This window comes from Sus scrofa, chromosome X, assembly GCF_054392235.1.
Source record: "Sus scrofa isolate SSC_HxYL_T2T_F1_AM1 chromosome X, Sscrofa_HxYL_maternal_Yorkshire_Landrace_v2.0, whole genome shotgun sequence".
Classification (NCBI taxonomy): Eukaryota; Metazoa; Chordata; class Mammalia; order Artiodactyla; family Suidae; genus Sus; species Sus scrofa.
In genome coordinates this window covers 103,509,558-103,522,316 of record NC_139401.1, presented here as the reverse complement: position 1 = coordinate 103,522,316, position 12,759 = coordinate 103,509,558, and the positions used below count along the sequence as shown (strand labels likewise).

At 35.3% G+C, this 12,759-nt stretch overlaps 1 pseudogene; it reads left to right on the top strand.

Annotated features, from left to right (window-relative positions):
- The first annotated feature begins 385 nt into the window (after positions 1-385).
- LOC100524725 (glyceraldehyde-3-phosphate dehydrogenase pseudogene) lies at positions 386-1,319 on the top strand (annotated as a pseudogene).
- The last annotated feature ends 11,440 nt before the right edge of the window (positions 1,320-12,759 follow it).

Sequence of the window (12,759 nt, the reverse complement as noted above, 5' to 3'; positions counted from 1 at the left end):
AGATCCTCTAGACAGAAAACCAATAAAGCAACAGAGATCCTAAAGGAAACAATAGAAAAGTTAGACTTAATTGATATCTTCAGGACACTACATCCAAAAAAAATCAGAATACACATTCTTCTCAAATGCTCATGGAACATTCTCGAGAATCGACCACATATTGGGACACAAAACTAACCTCAAGAAATTTAGGAGCATAAAAATTATCTCAAGTATCTTCGCTGACCACAATGCCATGAAATTAGTTTTGATTTTTTTAATTGCCATTTTCTAAAACATAATTTTAGGATCTTATCTTCATAGATAAATAAATAGTTAGTCTCTGCTCCTCCCCATTAAACAGTCACATCTTCTTGTGCAATGCCAGCCATGACCCTGAGACACAATGGTGAAAGTCAAAATAAATGAATTTGGCTGTTTCGGGCACCTGGTCACCAGGGCTGCTTTCAACTATGGCAAAGTGAATATTGCCTATGATAACTGCTTCATTGACCTCAACTTCAAAGTTCTGCTGTTCCTGTGTGACTCCACCCATGGCAAGTTCAGTAGCACAGTCCAGTCTAAGATGGGGAAGCCTGTCATCGGTGGAAAGCCCGTCTCCATTTTCCAGCATCCTGCCAACATCAAATAGGGTGCTCCTGCTGCTGAGTATGTTGTAGAGTCCACTGGTGTCTTTACTACCTTGGAGATGGCTGGGGCTCACATGAAGTGTAGAGGCAAAAGGGTAGAACAATCTCTGTCCCTTCTGCTGGTTCCCAATATTTGTGATGAGCACGAACCTTAAGAAGTACAACTCCCTCAGGAAGATCAGCAACACCTCCTGTACTACCATCTGTTTGGCACCCCTGGCCAGTGTCATTGTGGGGGGACTCATGGCCACATTTCATACCATCACTGCCACCCAGAAGACCATGGATATGCCCCCTGGGAAACTGTGCTATGATGGATAAGGGACTACCCAGAACATCATTCTTGCTTCTATGGGCACTAAGAAGTCTAAATAGGAAGTTCACTGGCATGATCTTCCCTATCCCTACTCTTAATGATTTTGATGTTGATCTGAGCTACTGCCTAGAGAAAGCTGCTAAATATGATGGCATTGAGAAGAGTTGAAGCAGTCATTGGAAGCCGCCCTAAAAACCACCCTGGACTACACTGAGGACCAAGTCTTCTCCTGTGGATTTAGCAGTGACCCCCACTCTCCTTCCTTAGTTGCGAAGGCTGGCATTACCATCAACAACTACTTTGTCAAGCTCATTTACTGGTATGACAATGAATTTGGCTATAGTGACAGAGTAGTGGGCTTTATGTCCACATAGACTCTGAGGAATAAGGTCCTCCTGGACCTCCACACCCAGCAAGAGCATGAGAAAGGCCCTCAGCTGCTGGGGAGTCCTTCACCCAACTTGACTCCCAAACATACTGAGAATATCTGAATCTTTCCATTCCAGACCTCCTAACAAAGGGGAGGGTCTTAGTGATCCTTGCCTTGTCATGTACCATCGATAGAAAATACACTGCACCTAGCCTAAATAAATTGCTTTTTCTAAATACAGTTCCTTTCATGAGAGAAATTTTATTAACTGTTCAAGTGATATATTATCACTCTGCTACACACATTTTGTTTTGTTTACTTTTCATGATAACCCAGTGAACTATGCATATTATCTCCATTTTATAGATTAGAAAATACTTAGTAAAGTTACTTGAAGTTGGAAAATTACAGATACAAGAATAGAATCAAAATCTGATTCCAAAGGAATCCTGCACTATTATGATGTGTGTATGCGTGTCTGTTTCTATTTACATATCCCACCCTGCTTGATTAGAAAAATCTCACAACTTGAATCTGCAAAATAAGAAGTCACTATCATTTATTTAAAATAGGAGTGTTATATAGAATTGGAGCCAATAACTATCTTTTTCCATCCCTGGAATTTAGTAAAACATTTGTGTTTGGTTTGGTTTGGTTTGGGTTTCTATTTCTACATACTACTACTTAGAGGAGAGAGAAATCACTTGACAAGTATGCTCACAGAATTCTAATCTATGACTTCTAATTGAAGAGGGGTTATTAACAATTTCAAGGTCTTCTCTAAGCATAGTTTTCTACAAGAAAAAAATTACCAGTAAATTTGAATTCTACTCTTTAGAAGATATATAAAGATGCAATTCTTTGAATAAAGTTTACACATTAAAACCAACCAGAGTTTAAAAATAAGAATCAGTTGCTGCAATTAATATGATTGGATGTTTGAGAAAATTGTGGTTGCCAATACTGATGTACACAGTAGAGAGAGCAATTGAAACTTTATATAGTTTTAATTTAATACAGTGGATAGAGAGAAAAGGTGCCTCTCCTTGCTTTTATAAACATTCAGTAAATGTTTACTACATTGAGCCAAAACTAGAAAGAAAAATATTTTTAGGATACATGTTCATATTCCAAAACTTTCATAAAACATACTTATACACATAGAGAAGAAAGATCAATTTAAAAAAAAAAAGTTAGTAGCTAGTAAAGAAAAATTTGTGTTTAAATGTAATTTTTTTTTGTCTTTTTAGGGCCACATATGCAGCACATGGAAGTTCCCAGGCTAGGGGTAGAATTGGAGCGATAGCTGCCAGCCTGTGCCACAGCCTCGGCAACATGGGATCCAGGCCGCATCTATGACCTACACCACAGCTCATGGCAACACAGAATCCTTAACCCACTGAGCGAAGCCAGCGACCAAACCCTCATCCTCATGTATACCAGTCGGATTCATTAACTACTGAGCCACAACGGGAACTCCTAATATAATTCTGAGTTGAAGCACATTTAAGGCAGGTATTAGTAGGCTGTGGGTATGAAGAATTAAACCATGATACCTCTAAGAACATAAAAAAATTCAGTAAGGCTTCATTTTTCTTGCAGAGTTTCAGAACTGAATATATGAAATTGAGTGGCACTAGTCACAGATGGAAGGAGGTTGCCTTGTTCCCTTTAACTATTAAACTTCAAGGTAGTGTACTATAGTTCAAATTAAGATATATATGATTAACTCCTAAGAATTTTGTTAACATCCTGGTCCTGCTCAATACTATCTGAAATTCTAGAGAGTTAACCTAAGCAGCTGATATCTAAACTTTAGAATATTAATATCAGAGTTTCCTTAATAATGAAAAATACAAATTTTTCTTTTATTTCCTAATTATCATTGGCCTTTATCCTATCATCAATTACTACTATAGGTATTATGTTTTCTATATTTATATTACTCCCAATAAAATACCACTACTTTCCTTTTTACATTCTGGATGGGTAAGTGATGTTGAAGAAAAACATTTGAAACTTTTACTTCTCTAACAGGACCTGAGGGGTTTTTTCCCCCAATTTTATCCGTATAAAAAGAGTAATAGGCTTGTACTATGTCATTTCTTTTTGAGAAGCAAGAGAGGAAGTAATCATTGGGGCAAAAGTAATTTTGGAACAGGGACTAGAGGACATAACACAAAGCCAGTGAAAGGCTCTGGTGAGAGAAAAAAATTACAAGGCCTTCAATCAGCTCAAATTAGAGTTGTAGCAGAGAAGCGATAGAGATAGCCTAGAGGAGGTCAATTAACAATAGTCCTCTTCAGCTGTTATCCAGCTAAGGACATAATTTGGTCCACTTTAAATATATTATACACTTAAAATATAAGAAGTGAGAGATACAAGTTGTAATCAATTTAAGTATTACTTTAAAAAAGGATGTGACCATATTGGGATAAATTTATACAACTGAAATTTCTAGGGTGCTTAATTTTAATAGGTTTAACTGGGTCAATTTCAAAATAAGCATGCCAATGTTTATAAGTACTCATTTCCATGGTAAGATTCATGCCATACTTAATACTTTTCAGTATTTTTTCAGTTTTTTCCAAATTTGTCCATATATTTTAAGTTTTGAATGATAAATCTTAACATATGTGAAAATGTTGAGTATTGGCAGAGACTTGATTTAAATGTTTTTAATTTTTTTTTGAATTTTTTGTCTTTTTAGGGCATATGGATGTTCCAGGCTAGGGGTTGAATTGGAGCTGTAGCCTATGCCACAACCACAGCAATGTGGGGTCCAAGCCACGTCTGTGACCTACACCACAGCTCATGGCAACACCAGATACTTAATGCACTGAGTGAGGCCAGGGATTGAACCTGCATTTTCATGGATGCTAGTCGGGTTCGTTAACAACTGAGCCATGACAGGAACTCATGATTTAAATGTTTTTGAAAGATGTATACATTAATCATTACTTTGTAGAAGTCTGTTAGCAATTTAATGTCTTAAGTGAAGATTTATTTGAAGACAAATTAGCAGTGAGATACCAAGTACAGGGTATTGGACGTGGTCCTCTCTGGGTACAGGCAGAGAGGGAGTGTGTCAATTTTGGAGAATTTAAAAACGATGATTACATTCCTGAAAGTTGTTGCCCTTGTTAATATCACCATGTGCCAGCAAGTCTAAATATTGTCATTGATAAATCTTTCTCCTCAGTGGGATGGACTGCTCCCACTACCCTGCCATTCTCTAACAGTAAGTGCTAAATACATGTGCAAATCTCCAAATACTGTTTATCCATGTGTACTCATTCCTTCATTCTCTGTGTTGATATGGTTGCGAGGGCAGTGCAGAACTCTCTTTAAATATCTATATTAATAAATCTGTATTAAAAATGGAAGAAAATAGAGAAAGAGGGATATATAGATAGATGGATAGATACTAAGTTTAAAATTTTTATTCTGTTGATGTAAAGGTTATATCCAATAATGTACACACATCTTCAGTAAAGAGCTTGATACATTTTTACATATATATGTAAAGCTGTTTATATATAACATGTATGTACATATATATAATCTTCATCTAGATCAAGATAGAGCACATTTTTATCACTTAGAAGTTTCTTTCATGTCCCTCCCTATCAGTACCTTTCCCTCAGAAGAAATCACTATTCTGACTTATATCACTCACCTTATGTTAATTTTGTCTGGTTTATTCACTGTATCAGTTAAATTATACAGTAAAAAATAAAAAGAGAATAAGAAAGAAAGAAAGAAAGAAAGAAAGAAAGAAAGAAAGAAAGAAAGAAAGAAAGAAAGAAAGAAAGAAAGAAAGAAAGAAAGAGAGTTCCCGTCGTGGCGCAGTGGTTAACGAATCCGACTAGGAACCATGAGGTTGCGGGTTGGGCCCCTGCCCTTGCTCAGTGGGTTAACGATCCGGCGTTGCCCTGAGCTGTGGTGTAGGTTGCAGACGCGGCTCGGATCCCGCATTGCTGTGGCTCTGGCGTAGGCCGGTGGCTACAGCTCTGATTCAACCCCTAGCCTGGGAACCTCCATATGCCGCAGGAGCGGCCAAAGAAATAGCAACAACAACAACAACAACAAAACGACAAAAAGAAAAAGAAAAGAAAGAAAGAAAAAGAGAGGAAGAGGGGATGAAGTCCATGATGCTTTTTGTCTGAGTCTTATCTATGTCTATCCCATATGTACCTGGAATCTGGCCCTTCTCCAGATTAGCTGTGAATGAACAAGGCTATCTTTGTGTAATTAGAAACAAAACATCTGTATCAAGGGGCAGAATAAGCAAGCTACAATTCTACTGTTTCTCTTCCTTTAATTTAGTGCAAATAGAAATCCCTTTTCATTAAAATATCTAAAACAACATTTTCTCTTCCATGTTTTATGGAAAACCACATAAACAAATGGTTTAATGGTCAACTAAGCTTAGGAAATATTTCACAATATATTCTCATTTTGGGAAAAAAAATGTGCACACTAAAGTAGGCGTTCATTTAACCTAGTGTTTGCAAATCATTAAAGGCTTTTTTTGCACATCAACGTTAAAAAAAAATCCCATGAAATTAATTTTCTCTAGCTATGGTAGATGTAATTGCTTTATTTTCATTTTATTAAAAAGCCAACTATACATTTGATGGGTGACCTTGCATTCATGAAAATAACTTTCTTTTTTTTTTTTTTTTTTTTTTGTCTTTTTGCCATTTCTTGGGCCGCTCTCACGGCATATGGAGGTTCCCAGGCTAGGGGTTGAATTGGTGAGCTGTAGCCACTGGCCTACGCCAAAGCCACAGAAACTCAGGATCCAAGCCACGTCTGCAACCTACACCACAGCTCATGGCAACACTGGATCCTTAACCCACTGAGCAAGGCCAGGGATCAAACCCGCAACCTCATGGTTCCTGGTCGGATTCATTAACCACTGCGCCACGACGGGAACTCCGAAAATAACTTTCAATACTGTTGGCATTTTAAACACTTCCAAGCCAAATTTAATCCATTTTCATTATTGTAAAGCATACTAGTTACTCATGGGAAGCTTACCTTTAACTAAGATAGACATACATGCGAAAGAAGTGTGTATGTACCAGTGTTCATGTATGTGTCTTTATACAGGGCATTAAATAATATTGTGGATATATCCTCAAGAAAAATACAATAGCAAGTATAGTCATGAATTTCTTTTTATAGCATCCTCAGATAAAAACTGAAAGGAAAACATTAAATTCCAATTCAGAGATGGCAATCTGCCAAAAGGCAGTTGTTGCATTACACATACACTTATTTTACACAATTAGAGAATAAAGTAGTAAATTAATTTTCTAGATAACTACCACTTACGTTTTTAAGCTCAAAAACATTTTCCCCTTTTTATTTAGTCTCCTCTGAAATGAATTTTCTCAGAATTCAACTCTTGTAGCAAATGATATTAAGCATTTTTCTTGACGACTTGAGGCACAAAGTAATTGGCATAACAATGAATATTTCCTGTCTTCTGACCAGATGTGCCTTTTGAGAATATGAGTTTGATGTTTTCATATCAAGTTAACTTTAAATTTTGTGTAATCTTATATTGGTGGGCTTCAGTTTCTCCTAAGAAACTGAGGCCAAGAATGGCTTCCCACCCACACCCCATCCTGCCCCAAGTGCCTGATTCTTTTGCAGATAGTTGTTGGATGTCTGTGAAGGGAATGGAAAATTAAATGGAAGGGAGAGTTGGATAGAATAGTTGTATGGTTTCTTTGTAGTGGTTGAAAGCGTGTACTTGTTATTTATGGGTTCTGATCCTCGCTTCAATACTAACTAATTGTCATCTATAGCAAGTTATCTAACTTGTGAGCCTCAGTTTTCTCCTTTGTAATATAGAATATTCATATTTACCATTGTGGAAATATTAAAGCAGTTACTAAATATGAGATAAAATTACAGGTCAATACAAGCTTGTGTGTGACAGTGAAAGCATACATAAATATTGGGAATCTAGAAGAACAACAAATCAAAAGCCAGATAACACATAAGAGCATGAAGGAATATTTTCTGATCAGAACAGGAGTTCTAAAATATAACCAAAGAGTCATCCCTTTATAAGACAGTATAAAGTCATTAAGCATGCATGTTTTAAAGTCTAGCAGAATGGTTAAAAATCTAAGTTTTGAGACTTACTAAGTTGATTACCGTGGTCAAATTATTTACCATAAATCTTTTTTTAACTCATCTTTAAATGAGATAATATTAAAATAGCTCATAGGTTGTGAGGAATGTATACACACACACATACATACACACACTTTCTCAGTGTCTGGCCGTAAAACTAAGTAAATAGTGCTGAAATGATGATAACAAGGCTGACAACAATGACATAATAATAATAATAATTCGCACTACGATGTAAATAGATATTCTCCAGTGCCGTTTGGTAAACAAATCTGTCTGTACATATTCTATCACTGTAACACTATGCATGATAGGTGATAAATGAACAACCTCATCTTCCTTAATTTTCTCCAATTCTATGCTATATGAAGAGTTTTATCATTATCAAGTTGCATTTGTCAAAATGCCTAATAAACATCACCATCAAAGATTTAGGACAGAAAATGAAAATAAAAGGTCAAACACACTCTGTTTAGCAGATTTGAGTGTTTAGTATTTTCTCCATAGTGCACAACCTTGGCTGTGCATTATAATTACCTGAGGAGACTTTTTAAATGCCCATGCCCAGGCCACACCTGAGTTCAAGTAAATCAGAACTTCTGAGGGTAGGGTCCATGATCAGTAGTTTGTAATCTCCCCCAAATGATTCCAGTATGCAGTCAAGTTTCAGAACCACTGCTCTAGATCAGTGATTTTCAAATCTGGCTCTATATTAGAATCCTGATAACCCTTAAAATACCTCTAAGAGTTTGAACCAATAATATCAGCTACCATTATTGGGGACCAACTATAGGCTAGGAATGGTGCCATAGAGTTTGAATATATTGATTTATTTACATTTAACAATATTACAACATGAATTTACAATACTCCTAATATTCAATACAACTCTATGAGGTAGGTATACTTTTCTCTTTTAGAGACATTAGATTTTATTTGGATCTAAATATTTTATTTGCCTTATCTTCAGAGCCAAGCATAGTACCTACCACAAAAGAGACAAATAATAAATATTTTCTGAATGACTAAGAAAACAGAATTTCACATGAAAATACTTAAAGAATTTAATAAATTTGCCCAAAACTGCAGAGGCAGGATTTGAAAAAACATCCAGCTGATTCAATGACATAAGCTTTCTATACCATGCCACATTGCTTTCCTTGAGCAATATTAATTTTATAGCAAGAAACAGCAGTAATTACATAGGCAATTTTGAGACTTCAAATGAAGTAATTCATCCTTTTGTACCACTTCAAGCCACCTAGAATGGTCTTAAAATCCAAACCAGATTTACATTCACCAATACATGAATGCCCTATGAATTATCCAACTTTAAGAGGTAAAACTGTCAATGTATGCAGATGACATGATGCTAAATATGGAAGACCCTAAGGACTCAACCCAAAAAACTACTTGAACTGATCAACAAATTCAGCAAAGTAGCAGGATATAAGATTAGCATTCATAAATGTCGCATTTCTGTATACTAAAAATGAAATATTACAAAAGGAATACAAAAACACAATACCTTTTAAAATTTCACCCCAAAAAAATCAAATACCTGGAAATACACCTGACCAAGGAGGTAAAGGACCTATATGCCGAGAACTATAAAACTTTAATCAAAGAAATCAAAGAAGATGTAAAAAAATGGAAAGATATTCCATGCTCCTAGATTGGAAAAATTAATATTGTAAAAATGGGTGTACTACCCAAAGCAATGTACAGATTCAATGCAATCCCTATCAAATTACCCATGACATTTTTCACAGAACTAGAACAAACAATCCAAAAATTCATATGGAACCACCAAAGACCCAGTATTGCCAAAACAATCCTGACGAACAAAAACCAAGCAGGAGGCAAGACTCTCCCAGACTTCAGGCACTATTCCACAGCTACAATCATGAAGACAGTGTGGTACCAGTACCAAAACAAACATACAGACCAATGGAACAGAATAGAGAACACAGAAAGAAACCCAAACACCTATGGTCAATTAATCTTGGACAAAAGAGGCAAGAATATAAAATGGGAAAAAGACAGTCTTTTCAGCAAGCATTGCTGGGAAACCAGGACAGCTGCATGTAAATCAATGAAACTAGAACACACCCTCACACCATGCACAAAAATAAACTCAAAATGGCTGAAAGACTTAAATATAAGACAAGACACCATCAAACTCCTGGAGGAGAACATAGGCAAAACATTCTCTGACATCAACCTTACAAATGTTTTCTGAGGTCAGTCTCCCAAAGCAACAGAAATAAAAGCAAAAATTAACCTATGGGACCTAATCAAGCTGACAAGCTTTTGCACAGCAAAGGAAACAAAAAAGAAAACAAAACAATTTACAGAATGGGAGAAAATAGTTTCAAATGATGCAACTTACAAGGGCTTAATCTTTAGTATATACAAGCAACTTATGCAACTCAACATCAAAAAAGCCAACAACCCAATTGAAAAATCGGCAAGAGACCTCAACAGACATTTTTCCAAGGAAGATGTACGGGTGGCCAACAAGCACATGAAAAAAATGCTCAACATCCCTGATTATTAGAGAAATGCAAATCAAAACTACCATGAGATACCACCTCACACCAGTCAGAAGGGCCATCATTAAGAAGTCCACAAATAACAAATGCTGGGGGGGTGTGGAGAAAAGGGAACCCTCCTGCACTGCTGGTGGGAATGTAAGCTGGTACAACCACTATGGAGATCAGTATGGAGGTACCTTAGAAAACTATACCTAGAACTACCATGTGACCCAGCAATCCTACTCTTGGGCATATATCCAGACAAAACTTTCCTTAAAAAAAGACACATGGAACCACATGTTCATTGCAGTACTATTCACAATAGCCAAGACATGGAAACAACCCAAATGTCCATTGACAGATGATTGGATTAGGAAGATGTGGTACATATACACAGTGGAATACTACTCAGCCATAAAAAAGAGCAAAAGAATGCCATTTGCAGCAACATGGATGGAACTAGAGGCTCTCAGACTGAGTGAAGTTAAGTCAGAAAGAGAAAGACAAATACCATATGATATCACATATCTGGAATCTAATATAAGGCACAAATGAAACTTTCCACAGAAAAGAAAATCATGGACTTGCAGAATAGACTTGTGGTTGCCAAGGGGGAGGGGGAAGGGAGTGGGGTGGTTGGGGAGCTTGGGGTTGATACAAACTATTGCCTTTGGAATGGATTAGCAATGAGATCCTGCTGTGTAGCACTGGGAACTATGTCTAGTCCCTTATGACGGAGCATGATAATGTTAGAAAATAGAATGTATACATGTATGTGTAACTGGGTCACCATGCTGTACAGTAGAAAAACAATTGTTTTGGGGAAATAACTATTTAAAAGGATAATAGCAAATAATTAAAAAAATAAAATAAATTAAAATAAAAATAAAAACAAATTTGAGAACACCATAGGATTTCCTCTGTCAAACCTCACCTCCATGAAGCCATCCTAGATGAACACTTGAGAACACTATTTTCTAACTTTTAGATTTCTAAAATAATTATCCCATCTAGGTTTAATTTTTGTTACACATAACATCCTATCTTACATGGTTAAGTTTCAGGGAAACTTATCCTCAGTATATGCAGTAGAATTACGAAGTTTCTAAAGCTGGTAACAATAGCAAATACTATGTGTCAGATATATGTATATATGTGTTATATATAGCTCAGCTTTATAATTACACATAAAACTGTATATTATATATAACATTTAATTATTACTTGATTATATAATACATATAATTATATATACTCATTTACAAATAAAAAGTTATATTGAAATACAGCTATCAAAATATCTCTACATGTTTATAATATAGTAATATACTTGCTTTCTTTTAACACATTGGTAATAAGATTTAGCATCAGGTCTAAAATTATCACAATTTTGAAATAAGATGAGGAAAAATTTATTTTAATATAGTTATAGCAACTTTTGTTTTGACACAATACTGTGTTGTCTATCTCTGTCAAAGTCATTAAATATGGCCAATATTACAGTGGTCTGTTGCCTACTTTAAAAAGGAACAGAAATGTTAACTTTCAGTTAGAGGATAAGAAAAATAGAGATGTCATTTTCTCTATCCCAATTCACATACCGTTTGAATTTAATCAACAAAAATCCAAGATTCATGGACTCCAAAATAAGATCTTCTGGCCCCCAAATATATATTACATATTGAACACAGATATCAAGTAAGAATGTGCTACTTTGTATCTTCCAATATTTATGTATGGAAAATCTACTTAAAAGATGTACTTCACTCTTTATTAGCTTGAAAATATATTTTGGTTGTACTCACATCAATTATTATTGAATATTTGAGTTAAAGTTTAGAGAATTTCATTAACTAGGTTAGGTTATGAAGGCATTTAGAAATATCTTAAAGAGGATTGGCTTGTACCTTGAGCAACTTTTCCAAATCATCTCCTGAACATCTTCAATGTTTAGGAGATTGCAAATGAAAAACAAACAAACAAAAATAGCCAACTTCTCTTTTTAAACATATCATCTATATAACTAAAATTTGACATTCTATAATTTACATTCAGCTCTTCTATGAAATACAAGTTCAGGCTGTCAAAAAAGAAAAATGCAGATTACTTTTTAGTTCAAGATAAGGCACTATGCTGTTAAAAATTTCAAACCTCAACTGCATCAATGAGACCTTAAGTTAGCTGATGACTTGAAATTGGTATCTTGTTAATAAGCATCAACAAAATTTTATGGATTATAAAGTGCTTGCTGAAAAGCCTTGATTTTGCTTTGGATGAGATAATTCATGCATGAAATATCTGTGCTAATGATATGATTTTCAGCTATATTTAATGAGTATATATCTGCTTCTTGCAATAGTTCTATTAGAGGCAGTTAGTGGCATAGATTTAGCTAGATCTTGCAGGTGTTTACACAGTTCCTCTAGTTTAAGAGAGAAATTGTTTTCTTAATATAAAACAGAATTCTTATTAATGTATTTTTGAAAAATGTATTCTTAAATATACTTTTAGTCTCTACTGAAGTTCTAAAACTAAGTAGCTGACTTTTCACTCAGCCTGACAGTAGCTCCCCTAACCTGCTTTCCAGTGTATAGATTTTCTTTTCAATTTTTCTCTCCCACTTGGCATTTTTAAAGGGCAACATGCAAGCCTAGCAGTAAATCATACCAGGCTTTTTATTTTACAACAGCTCCAATTAGTTGAAATAAAATACAACTTTGAAAAGTACAAGGACATAAACAGGTACAACAA